Here is an 11,819-nt window from a genome sequence, read left to right as displayed (position 1 = left end):
TTTTTTATTAGAAATATATTTCGTCTTATTCTATGAATGTATTATCCATCAATGCTAAATTTAATAAGTTTATTGTATATCATCATGTCAAACCAATCTTTATAGTTAACCTTAAAGATAATAATGTGATAGGATAATCTAATGAATATATAATTAATCAACTTTTCTCAATTCTAACATATATTTTAATGCTCGTGCGAAGCGCAACCACGTTCCCTAGTATCTATAAGAATTTACTAAACAATGTATATTCTGAAAACATCAATTCAAGAAATATGAATTTCTTCACCATTGTTCATTCTTTGAAGTATTCTTTGACTTTTCTTCTTGTTGCAATTTCAAGTTAGTGTTTCTCTCGATTTTTTTCCTAATCCTGTTTGAGTTCTGTTCAAATTCCCCAATTTCATGGTTGTTGTCCTTATTATTCATTTTTATTTCATGCTTAATTTTTTTCATTTACATGAATTTATTTTTCTTCAAAAATATACATTGTTTCATTCCTATTTTCTAACAGAAGATACAAAAATATTCATCAATTCTCTTCATTTCTTGGTTGTTTTCAGGATCGACAAGGAAAGACTGAAATTTTGAGTTTAAAAAATTACAGAGAAGAAACAAATGAGAAGAATTTGTTTTGTGTAAAATACACGGGTGTGTCTGGAGGATTTCTTTTTGGATTTCAAAAATTATCTCTTCAAATTCTGTATTGATTATAATTTTTGCAAGATAGAAAAATTCTACTTTTCTTTCTGATTTGATTCTTTAGGGTGTACTTGAAGCTCTTAAAAGGAGAATTTTGTGGTCTTTTGCTATGAATTTGACAAAAGATTTTTTGGATTTCTGTGCTGAATATTAAGCAAATAGAAATTGGTATAAAAAATAAGATGATAAGACCTTATGTCTTTTTTTATTTTTCCATTATATCATTTTCTTCTGCTTGGCACTTGGATGGATTTGCTGCATTTGAGTTAAATGTCTTTCGGAAATATGCTATCTAAGATTTGAATACATTTCATATCTTTTTTAGACTCCACTTGAAAATTTTTATTGCGTATATTTAGCTCCTATATAGTTGTATTCAAGGTAACCCATTTGATCCTTCGTTTTCTCAAGCACCCAACTTATGCGTTTTGCTTTCTCTCTTCTGCGTTTGAATATGGAGGTGACAATTAGTTTTCTATTTTGAGGAAGACTTGAGGGTATTTCGTAGAAATTGAAGAAGTAGATACTATTGATGTGGTAGTTAAATTACAATAGTGTTCTTGTTTACGGTTGATTTTCTTTATGCAAATATTATCACTGTATATTTTGTTTGCTAGTTTCTATCTCACATGGTTACATCTATCAATCAACATTTATTATTAAGAAGTATTTTTCTTTTGTTAAGTTTAATTCTTTGCCATGACAATATGGTAGTTTATGTTATAATAAAATGATACTTGGCCATGTATTTTCTTGTTATTTATTAATTAATTTTCTTTTTCATTGATTTTAACATAAGGGCTGCTTTGTTGGTGGAACCTGCAAAGATGGTGATTGTGGTTTAAAAGCTGAGGTATGATTTTCTTGATATATATCACAGCATATTAGTTTTTGTTAAGAGGAATGGCTAATTCGATACCACTGACAATTTACGTTTCAGTTTTATCTCTTTTTTGCGACATTACCATAGTGTTTTCAGCTATTAATTTTGTTTAATGTGCACTATTTTTTCACAGGAACATTTCTATACCTTAATTTGAAGATATTGTGAAATTTGTGTCTTTTATAATATATATATATATATATATCATTTACTTATATTTGACAGTTTGGGTGTTGCGGAAAAAGATAAGGATGAGGCCCTATAATGGAAGAAGAATGATGAGTCTACATCAGAGAAACTGTAACTGGGTAAGTATTAGTGTTTCTCAAATTTTAATCAGTCCTCCAATTTTAACGATTTGTTAAAGTTCCTTTAGAAGTGTGACACAATTGCTTCTTCTATGAAAATGTTTGGCCTTTCATAAAGACAATAGATACTTTTTTATTTATATATACATTTATATGTCAGAGAGATTCTTCTTATCGTGTAGCAGGCTGAACCAAGAACTTGAAGATATATTCTTCTTATCATGTAGCTAGGCCTGAACCAGAAAATTTCATAGTAATTCTTAATGATTGGTGTATGCTCTTTTAGGTCAGAGGAATTATGCACTATAGGATTCAAGATTTCTTTTTCAATGCAACATAATAAGATAAATTCAAATAGTTTTCTAAGTTATTTTAGAGTCAAGAAATTACGTATAGATAGAAACTTTCAATCTTGTTAACTAAATTTGTTTTAATATGCATTGGGCTAGGATTATGATAAAAATAAGAGCTTTGTTTGGTGGGATATTTTGCTTATATTTGAAAATTAATTTTGTTGAATCCTTTCAAATATATAATGATCTACGTGTCTTGGTAGTCGACTCATCCAATTACAAGTTTATTCTTTTCATTAAATGCTAACTTTCACAATAGTCAAATAATTGATAGAACATTATATATTTTTCCTTCTTTTAGATGATTTACTTGTATATTATACCATCCCATGTTACTCGATCTTGAGAAATAACACAACCAGAAATCATCAAAGAAAATAGATGATGATTTTTTTTAATGGGGGTCAACCCAAGACGATATAACCGATTTCGGCAGTCTAACACACTTAGACTCTACCCTTTTCTTTTTCCCTCTTAATTTAGCTTCACACTTAGTCAATGCCTATAACAACTGTTGAGCCGCCCTTGACAACACCCACTAACATGCCAGGCACATGTCTAACTAAGTCAGTTGACATCCCCAACTGATAGGACAAATTCAAGTTCAAAAATACAAGTCTTATCTAAAATGTTGACAAGCCACAAATGGCTAGAAACTGCCCAACTGCCCAACTACCCATGCATGTGTGAGGCACATGCAGGCAACCTTCAAATCTGGCACCCAGTTTTGCTCCTAGCTGGCAATTGCCAGTTCCTTTTCCACACAACTAGCCACTGTGTTCTAGTCTCCTAAGCCATTTACATCTTCCCATCACTTAGCCCTCGACCTTGTTTAGCCACGACCTTGCCATAATCACAGTCTTGCCTTGCCTTAGCTTTCCCAACCCTTGTCATGCCTTAGCTACACCTTACCTTTCATGCCTTAGCCATGACAATTCCAAAGTCTTCCTTAATTGAACTTTATCTTAATAGATTTCATTGGAACTTGGCTAGGTTCATAATCTAAATTCCAAGCGAATCCCTAGCCACTCGAACCATCAAGATGAGGGTTTAACAAACTTCCCCCACCAAATGAGCTCATCATGCTCGATGAGGCAGAATCTAAGTATGCCTTGATCTTTTCCTCAAAATGCAACAATGATGATATTTTTTTGAAGTTTCATCACACATTTTCTTTCCTTTCCATTGAACCAGAAACTCTATTCGCTGATTCTTCTTGCATTGACCAAAGTCCTATGATCTAGAATCTTCCTCCAGTTATTCCTCAAACTACTTCCGCACAACAAGAGGAGAACGTTTGGTTTCTAACCTTGTTGGATCCTTAACATCCCCATGAAAAGGCTTCAGAAATTTTACATAGAATGTAGGGTGAATCTTTAGTCTTTCCAGCAAATTCAACCGCTAAGAGACTTCACTCACCTTCTCTATAACTTCAAAAGGTCCATCATATTTTGAAATTAGTCCACGATGAATTTTCTCGCTACTAAATTTCTTCCAAATTTAAAGATTAAGTTTTAACAACACCGTATTCCCAACCTGAAATTCCAAAGCACGCCGATGTTTGCCAGCATACTTCTTTATTCACTTTGCTGCCTTCCTCAAACTATATTGCACCTCATCTAGAAACTCTTGTGCATACCTATAAGAAGTAGGGCAACTTCCTTGTAAATTAGACTTAGCAACTTCCAGTGGTGTATTAGGCTGGATGCCCAACACCAAATCAAAATGACTCTTCTCTGTTTCAGAAGACCAGTGTAGGTTACAGAAAAACTGTACACTGTCGAGTAACTCAACCCAATTCCTTTGACTTGTAGTTACCCATAGTGTCTGAGGTATTCTTCAAGAAGATGATAGATCCTTTCAGTCTATCCATCAATTCAATTGTTTGTCGTTGAATAATTCAAATCAGTACCCATCATATTGAACAAAACATTCCAAAATTGATCGGTAAACCTAGCATCAATATCACTCACAATATCCAATGGAACACCTAAATAATTCACAACATTCTTACAGACTAACTCAACAGCTATCTTAGAAGAATATAAAGTAGAGGCATCAATAAAGATATTGTATTTTGAGAACCTGTCAACCACAACCATGTTTGATGCCTTATCATTGACTCTTAGAAACCCGCTAATAAAATCCATCGATATAGAAGCCCACAGATGCTCTACAATAGGTAGAGGCTGAAGTAAACCAACTTCCTTCTTCCTTTCAGTCTTGCCCAGTTGACACTAGACATGACTTTACATAGGCCTCAATGTCATTTACCATCCTTGGCCAGAAATAATTTTGGTACAGCAATGCCACCATCCTTTTAACACCCGGATTCAAGTATAAAAAATATCATGTGTTTCTTTCAGGATTTTCCTTCGCAACCTATCACCTTGAGGAACAACGATTCTCCCGCCCCCTTGAAACAAAGAAGATCATCCTCGATCCAATATCGTTTAATAGTACCTTCTTTCACTTGATCCATTAACTTACGTATAATGAATCACATGTAACACTAAACTTAATCTTATCAAGAAAGTCATATTCAAGTCTAGTAATTGCATAGATAACAAAAAATACCTCTTTGCGACTCAATGCATCCACCACTTGGTTTTACTTGCTTGGTTTGTGTACCCACATGAAGTTATATTCTACCAATATCTTTTGTCATCTAGCTTGCTTCGAACTTAGTTTCTGTTGAGTTTTGAATTATATATTAGCCATATTGTTTGTGTTGGCAACAAACTTCATCTTAAGTAGATACACCCTCTAGATTTGAAGATAATAGATTACTGCCAACATCTCCTTTTCATGAGCAGATTACCGTTGTTCTGTAGGATTTAATTTTCTTCTCTCAAATGCAACATGATGTTCACCCTACACCAGCACACCACCAATATCATAATTAGTGGCATCAATGTGCACCTTGAATGGAAGATCCAAGTCAGACAACTACTTGGTTCAGAGGAAATAAACTTTTTCAATGAGTTAAAAGCTTTCTCCCTTGATTTTGACCAAACCCATTTCATGTTCTTCTTGAGAAAATCCGTCAATAGGGCATCCTTTTTCGAATAGCCTACTTTGAATTTTCTATAATAGTTTGTAAGTACTAGAAATGATCTCAGTTCTTTAGCCCCACTTGGTGCCTTCCATTCTCCAATTGCTTGCACCTTCTTAGGATCCACACGCACTTGGTTTTCGCTTACTAAATGGCCCAAAAACTTTATTTCAAGGCTAATAAAATCATATTTTTCCAACTTGACATAGAGTTTGTAATCTCTAAGTCATTCTTGCACCTTTTCAAATGCAATAGATGATCTTCTAGTGTCCTACTATATATGAGTATATAATCTAAGTAGACTACTACAAAGTCATCAAGATACTCATAAAGTACATTGTTCATTAAGTTACAGAAAGTAGGCGGGGCATTAGTCAACACAAACAACATTTAAAGGAATTCATAGCTACCATATCTAGTAACACAAGTGGTCTTCGGGGCATCCTCCTCGATTGTGTGAATTGCCAATAGCCATACCTTATATGGAACTTAGAAAAAAAAACTAGTCTTAGACAGCCAATCCAGCAAGTGTTGAGTCAGTGGCACATAATACTTATTCTTTACAGTCCCTTTGCTCAATGCCATGTAGTCAACACAAATCTTAAGATTGGTGTCTTATTTCTTCTGAAACATGATGGGTGAACCAAATGGAGCGTTCGAAGGATGGATTATTCCAACATCAAGCAACTTAGACTATTTCTTGTAAAGTTCAGTCAACTCCAGTTGAGACATGTGGTAAGAATGCTATACCGGTGGCACTGACCCAAGAATTAGTTCAATCCTGTGATCAATTTTCCTCCGTGGAGTTAAATCTTTAGGTAATTCCGGATGCATCAAATCCTTTTACTCAGCCAACAACTTTGCAACTAGGGGCTTTATGTAGATGCAAGGGGTTCCATGCGACCCCATGATCTCGGTGAAAATATGAATATGCATGTATATTTGTACGTATATTTATAAAGAAAGTATAAATATTAAATGTGGAGACCTTAAAAATAATGAGCCTTGTGGTGCTAGTGGTTAAAATTCAAGTTTACCACCATGATGCAAGTTCGACCCCTGATGTTGGTTGTATTTTCTTAAAACCTTTTTTATCAGGCAAGACATCAGTAGAGAATTTATTGTAAAAAGAATTATGGATAAGTATATTAGAACCTTAGACCTCTTATAAGTAAAATCTTAACTAAATCAACTATCACGGCCTAACCCACTGGAATGTGTGGGCACCTAATCTAACACCTAGTTAGGAGAACCCTCAATCCCCTAAATAGGATACATGCGGAAGTTTAACAAAAATATAAAATATAGCCAAATATAATTATGGAGTCGTAATATTTTGAATCAAAACTCTAAGTTTAATTTCAAAATACATTCAAACACCCCCAAAGATATTAGTCTAAACAAGTATAAGAGTTTCTAAAGATACAGTATAAAAAATAGAATAATGATACAACTCCCACCATAAGGAAGGGAGAGTAGAAGCTGTTGGAGAATCATCTTCGTCTTCACCTATAAAACATCACTGATTCTGCAACCAGACTATGCAAAGTGGCATAAGAAGAGTAGTATCTATACAAAAAACAAGTATTGGTAGGCATCATCAGTCAACCCAATGCCCACCGCATAATATACTATTAATAAGAAGAAATATGCAATTAATAAATTACACCACCCAACCTTTATGCACAACATTCTACCATACCCATTTGGACCTCCTTAATGTCATTCAAGCCAAGTAATTATACCTTCTAGGTTGTCTTCTTTCAATTCTAATATAAATCAAGTCCTAACCCTTCTATCATACATGGAGGAGTTTTCGACTATACCTCAACCCAAATCGGGCTAGCCCGCTTACTATACTTCATACAAGTTTCCACTACCACAACCTAGCCCTTGACGATATAGTATACCATGACAAAGCTTACTAACTACCCAGGACTAACAAGGTCTAATCTAGTTACTTCGTTCCCATGTCGATCATTCTGATTCTTACTTGTGCACCTCCACACCTGGGGTCTTGAGCACATTTAACCACCCTAATATGATAAAATAAGCATATGTAGGAACATATTACTAATTACCATTCCTGGAGCAACATACAGTTTAACAGATGACTCTACTACATTGCACTAACATATATAACATTCAAACTTTAGGTCTTCTCACATTAATTATTACATAAGATAGGTTTGGTCAAATATAATTATGCCATTTTCAAATACATCAGTCCTTTTACATAAATTCATATTCAATCACAAACATTCAGTCAACAACAGTTCTCTCATGGAACCCATACCCAAACTATTAGTTTGTACTAATATGGTAACTGATCCAATATATGTCAGCGTGAAACTCGATCCATTATATACTAAAGTGTTACCCTATCCAATTATGTGTTGGTGTGATACCAATTAAATATTTAGTGGCCTGGTACCCGATCCAATAATCACAATCAAGAAGGAATAGTTCACAACTTGCAAAATTAAGTATCCAGTTCATTGCATGCAATCACCATAGTCATTTCTGTTATATCCCATAATTATGTACCTTGAGACGTGTTCTTAAGCTTCTTGAAAATCGCTATGTTATCCCTATTATCTATCACATTACCAAATAACTCTAAGGAATGGAGGATGTGATGCCCCGTGATAGTGAAGGTTGAAAATAGAGTTATAAGTATTTGAATGGAGTTGGAGGCCAACTAACAAATCATGGAACTCAACTTGCTTGCGTAAGCTACCATCTTAGACGTCTTATGTAACTAAGCTACTTGAGTACACGTCGAGCTTAAGTAGCAAGGAATAAATAGGCTCTTAAAGTGAGACGAGATTACGAAACCACAGAAGAGAAATAAGGAGACGATGCACCTACTTGAAGCAAGCAGGTGATGCACCTACTTGAAGCAAGTAGGTGACTCACCTAATTGGGATGGACCTCACGCTGCCATGTGTCACCCCTAGGGGGCTGCCACATGTCACATTCTAATGGAGGGATATATACATGTGTAATATGCTAAAAATGTTTCATTTCTTCAATCTTTCACTTTGGAAAACTTAGAGAAACTAGAGAGAAGGCTAGAGGCAGTCACGAATTTTGTCAAAAAGAGGTAAGTCCTCCGATTTCATTCTGTAAGTTAAGTGTCTAAGTTATTCTTTAGTTAACCAATGATGTTTAACAACATAAAATTTATTGTTGGGGCAACGAGGAGGTTTTTGTTCTTGCTAACAAACCCATTTTTTAAATAAGACTACTGTTAGTAATACTAGTATAACTCCTTGTGTAAAGCTTCGTTTCGAGTGATTCAAGATGTTTTGGAAATCTATTTCATAGGTATATAACTTTAATTTATCCTTGAAAACCTAGTTTTGCTTTTATTTACTCGAAAATAGGTGATAAAGTATAGGGGAGGTGCTGCCCAGATTTTATTTTAGAAATCCTACACGGATTGCTGTTGGTATTTTTGGCATTTCATTTTGTACAAAATTGATGTAGGGGTGATTCAAAATTTTATGAGACCATAAGACACATGTATATAACTTTCATTGAGGAAACAAATCCTATTTCCCTCAATTACCCCTTCGAAACTAAGCGACAATACAAGATAGTAGGCTGTCCAAAATTCACGTTTTGCTAGTTTTGGCGAGTTTTGGCCGATGTTGGGTAAGGTAAGGTATTTACTTTCAATTTAGAGGTTATTGTGTTGGTATAAAGTGTATTATATGTTGTGTAAGTGGATGGAAATGTGAAAATATCATAGAAATGCTTGACGTTGGAAACAATCTAAAATTGAAGTTTTTATAGTTAAATTATAGTCGAAATGAGGCATTGTGAGTGTGGGGTGCTTCTGCATATGTGTGGTGGTGTGTTGAAGGGACTAAAAGTATTCTAAAAAAGTTTTGGGATCTTCTGGTTTCAGACACACAACCCTCTGTTTCGTACGGTTAAAGGTTTTACAAAATAGAGACTAGAAACCCTATTTTGGATATCATAACTTTGAGCGAGTCGTTTGGAGTTTGTATTGTGCAATATTGATGTGAATTGCTTATATATATGCTGAAGGTTGTTGTTATTGGTTGGATGTAGTGATTAGGGATGTTATTGGAAATTCGGATAGGGCATGTTATAGAGGAGGTGCTGCCCGATTTCCGGTAATGCCTTAACTAACTAAAGAACTAGTCGAGAAGACGAGAGAGGAAATGAGTTCTATGAATACTCATGTGCAACTTAAGATACTGAAAAGTCAAGAGTTGTTGATATTTGTATTGCTTCCATGTTGAATAGGTTCAAAGGACGACGAGGCGAACGTGACAAAGAGTAACCCATAAGAGGTATGTAAAGCCTGCCTCTCTTTTCTTTTGGGCATGTATTAGATTGAAGTGACAAATGATATGTGGATGAAGTCTGGGGTAATTCTATTCATGAGCTCTGAACATGATTCATGATTCATAATTCTTGTTCACTTTTGAATGTTAAGACTCTTAAAGTAGTTAAGCTCCCATTCCTCAAGTCTTCTATATGCTGAAAAGTAGTGTATGTAAAGCTTATTCCTTCTCTTGGCATGTCTTTGGCATAAGTACATAAAGTTTATCTCTTATTTTCTTTTGGCATGTCTTCAAGTTAAGTAGTGAATGATATAAGCTTGAGGGTAAATCTACTCACATATGCCAAGCGTAATTCATGGTTCATATTTACTTCTTGATGATAGAACTCTTACAGTAATTGAACTAGGGCTTCTTAAGCCTTCCATACGTTAGGAAGGGATGAGTATGTAAAGCTTAACTCTTCTTTTCTCTTGGCATGTCTTAGCCATAAGTGGTTGTTATATGTAATATGTGGATAGTTCCATTCTTAGAACCCCAAGCATGACTCATTAATCCTATTCAGTTCTTGATGTTAGAACTCTCGCAATGTTTGAGTTATGGTCTTGTAAGCCTTCTACGTGATACAAAGTAATACACATGAAGCCTATCACTCCCTTTTTTTAAAATGGCTTAATGTAAGTGAAAAGATGTATAATATGAGTTAGAGACAGTTTCATTTATAGGTTCTGGATGTGACTCATGACCTGTACTCACTTTTGAATGATAAGGGTCTTAAAGTAGTTGAACTACGACCCTCGATCCATCTATAGACGGAATAGTGCTGGAATGTGTAATATCCTATACCTAGGGGCTCTTGAACATACTTTATGGTGATACCTGAGGGATGTTTGATATGTTATAGAGTTTTACGTGCACGTGTATGCATTGTTATGTGATATGTGGATCGGGCCGTCGTTCCTCGGCACTATTAAATAATATATATGCATACAGATTGGGCCATCGTACCTCGGCATTATCATACGATATAAGGATTGGGCCATCGTACCTCGGCATTATCATACGATATAAAGATCGGGCCGTTGTACTTCGACATTATCATATGATATATGGATTGGGCCATCGTTCTTCAGCATTATTACACGATATATGGATCGGGACATTGTTCCTCGGCATGTGCTTGCTATATACATGGATAAGGCAGTACGTTCCACAACGCTAATGGCATATATATGCCTATTATGATAGATGATATATTTGTAATACCGAGTCCCCGAGTGGGCCGAATACGATACGTGATAATGGTATACATGACTTTATTTTGTAAGGTGCAGGTACAATACCCTATTAAATATTATACTTGGTTTCCTGCATCCTTGTTTCAGTTGTTATCTCAGTTATGTTATGCTTATATACTCAGTACATATGTCGTACTAACCCCCCATTCTCCGGGGGATGCTTATTATGCTCGCAGGTACAAACACAGGTGTTGGGAGTCCGCCAGCTTAGGATTCCACTGAGCCAGTTTGGAAGGAACTCTATTGATTCGGAGCCCAGTTGTAGTACCAAACCTCCTATATATATTTATTTATTCAGGGGTACGGCGAGAGCCCTGTCCCGCCATATGTTACTATTAATATTCTTAGAGGTCTATAGACATATGTATGGGTTATACATGTAAGTTCTATTCAGTTATGCCTACATGATGTATTGTAAATATTAAGGTACTAGGCAGCCTTGTCGGCTTGCTCGCCCTTTCATGTTAAGATACAAATGAAAGAGTCTACAAGTATGAAAATGCTAGGACCCATTGGGGTTCTTATGGATAGTTCTTATATTGATCGTTACATCTAATAGATATGGATATGGGGGTCCAAGTGGGACCCCAGTCGCGGCCCACGGGTTTGGGTCATGAAAATTTCATCAAGTTCATTACATCTTTCCTAGTCACATACATGCATGCAATACTATCAATCACAGTTAACAGGCATACATGACATATATAAGAATGTAAACCATCACCTACAATTATACATATAGTCTTATCTATCGATATACATCAATAACTAATATTGAACCTCCCCCTTTGATTTAGCATAAGCCTTAGAATCTTATAAGAATCCGATAATCCTCTATACTTCATCTCACAAGAGCCATCAATCCTCTCAACATGTATTACCAAGGTCTACATTCAAGCAT

The 11,819-nt window shown here is 35.2% G+C and overlaps 1 long non-coding RNA gene across 1 annotated transcript; it reads left to right on the top strand.

The window, feature by feature from the left end:
- Nucleotides 1-252: 252 nt before the first annotated feature.
- Nucleotides 253-11,469, top strand: LOC129885023 (uncharacterized). The gene is made up of 5 exons (XR_008766025.1): nt 253-342; nt 1,502-1,555; nt 1,811-1,893; nt 9,583-9,629; nt 11,095-11,469. It is a non-coding gene; the product is annotated as an uncharacterized LOC129885023 (long non-coding RNA).
- The last annotated feature ends 350 nt before the right edge of the window (nt 11,470-11,819 follow it).

Source organism: Solanum dulcamara, chromosome 4, assembly GCF_947179165.1.
Source record: "Solanum dulcamara chromosome 4, daSolDulc1.2, whole genome shotgun sequence".
Lineage (NCBI taxonomy): Eukaryota > Viridiplantae > Streptophyta > Magnoliopsida > Solanales > Solanaceae > Solanum > Solanum dulcamara.
This window is presented reverse-complemented; position numbering and strand designations above follow the sequence as displayed.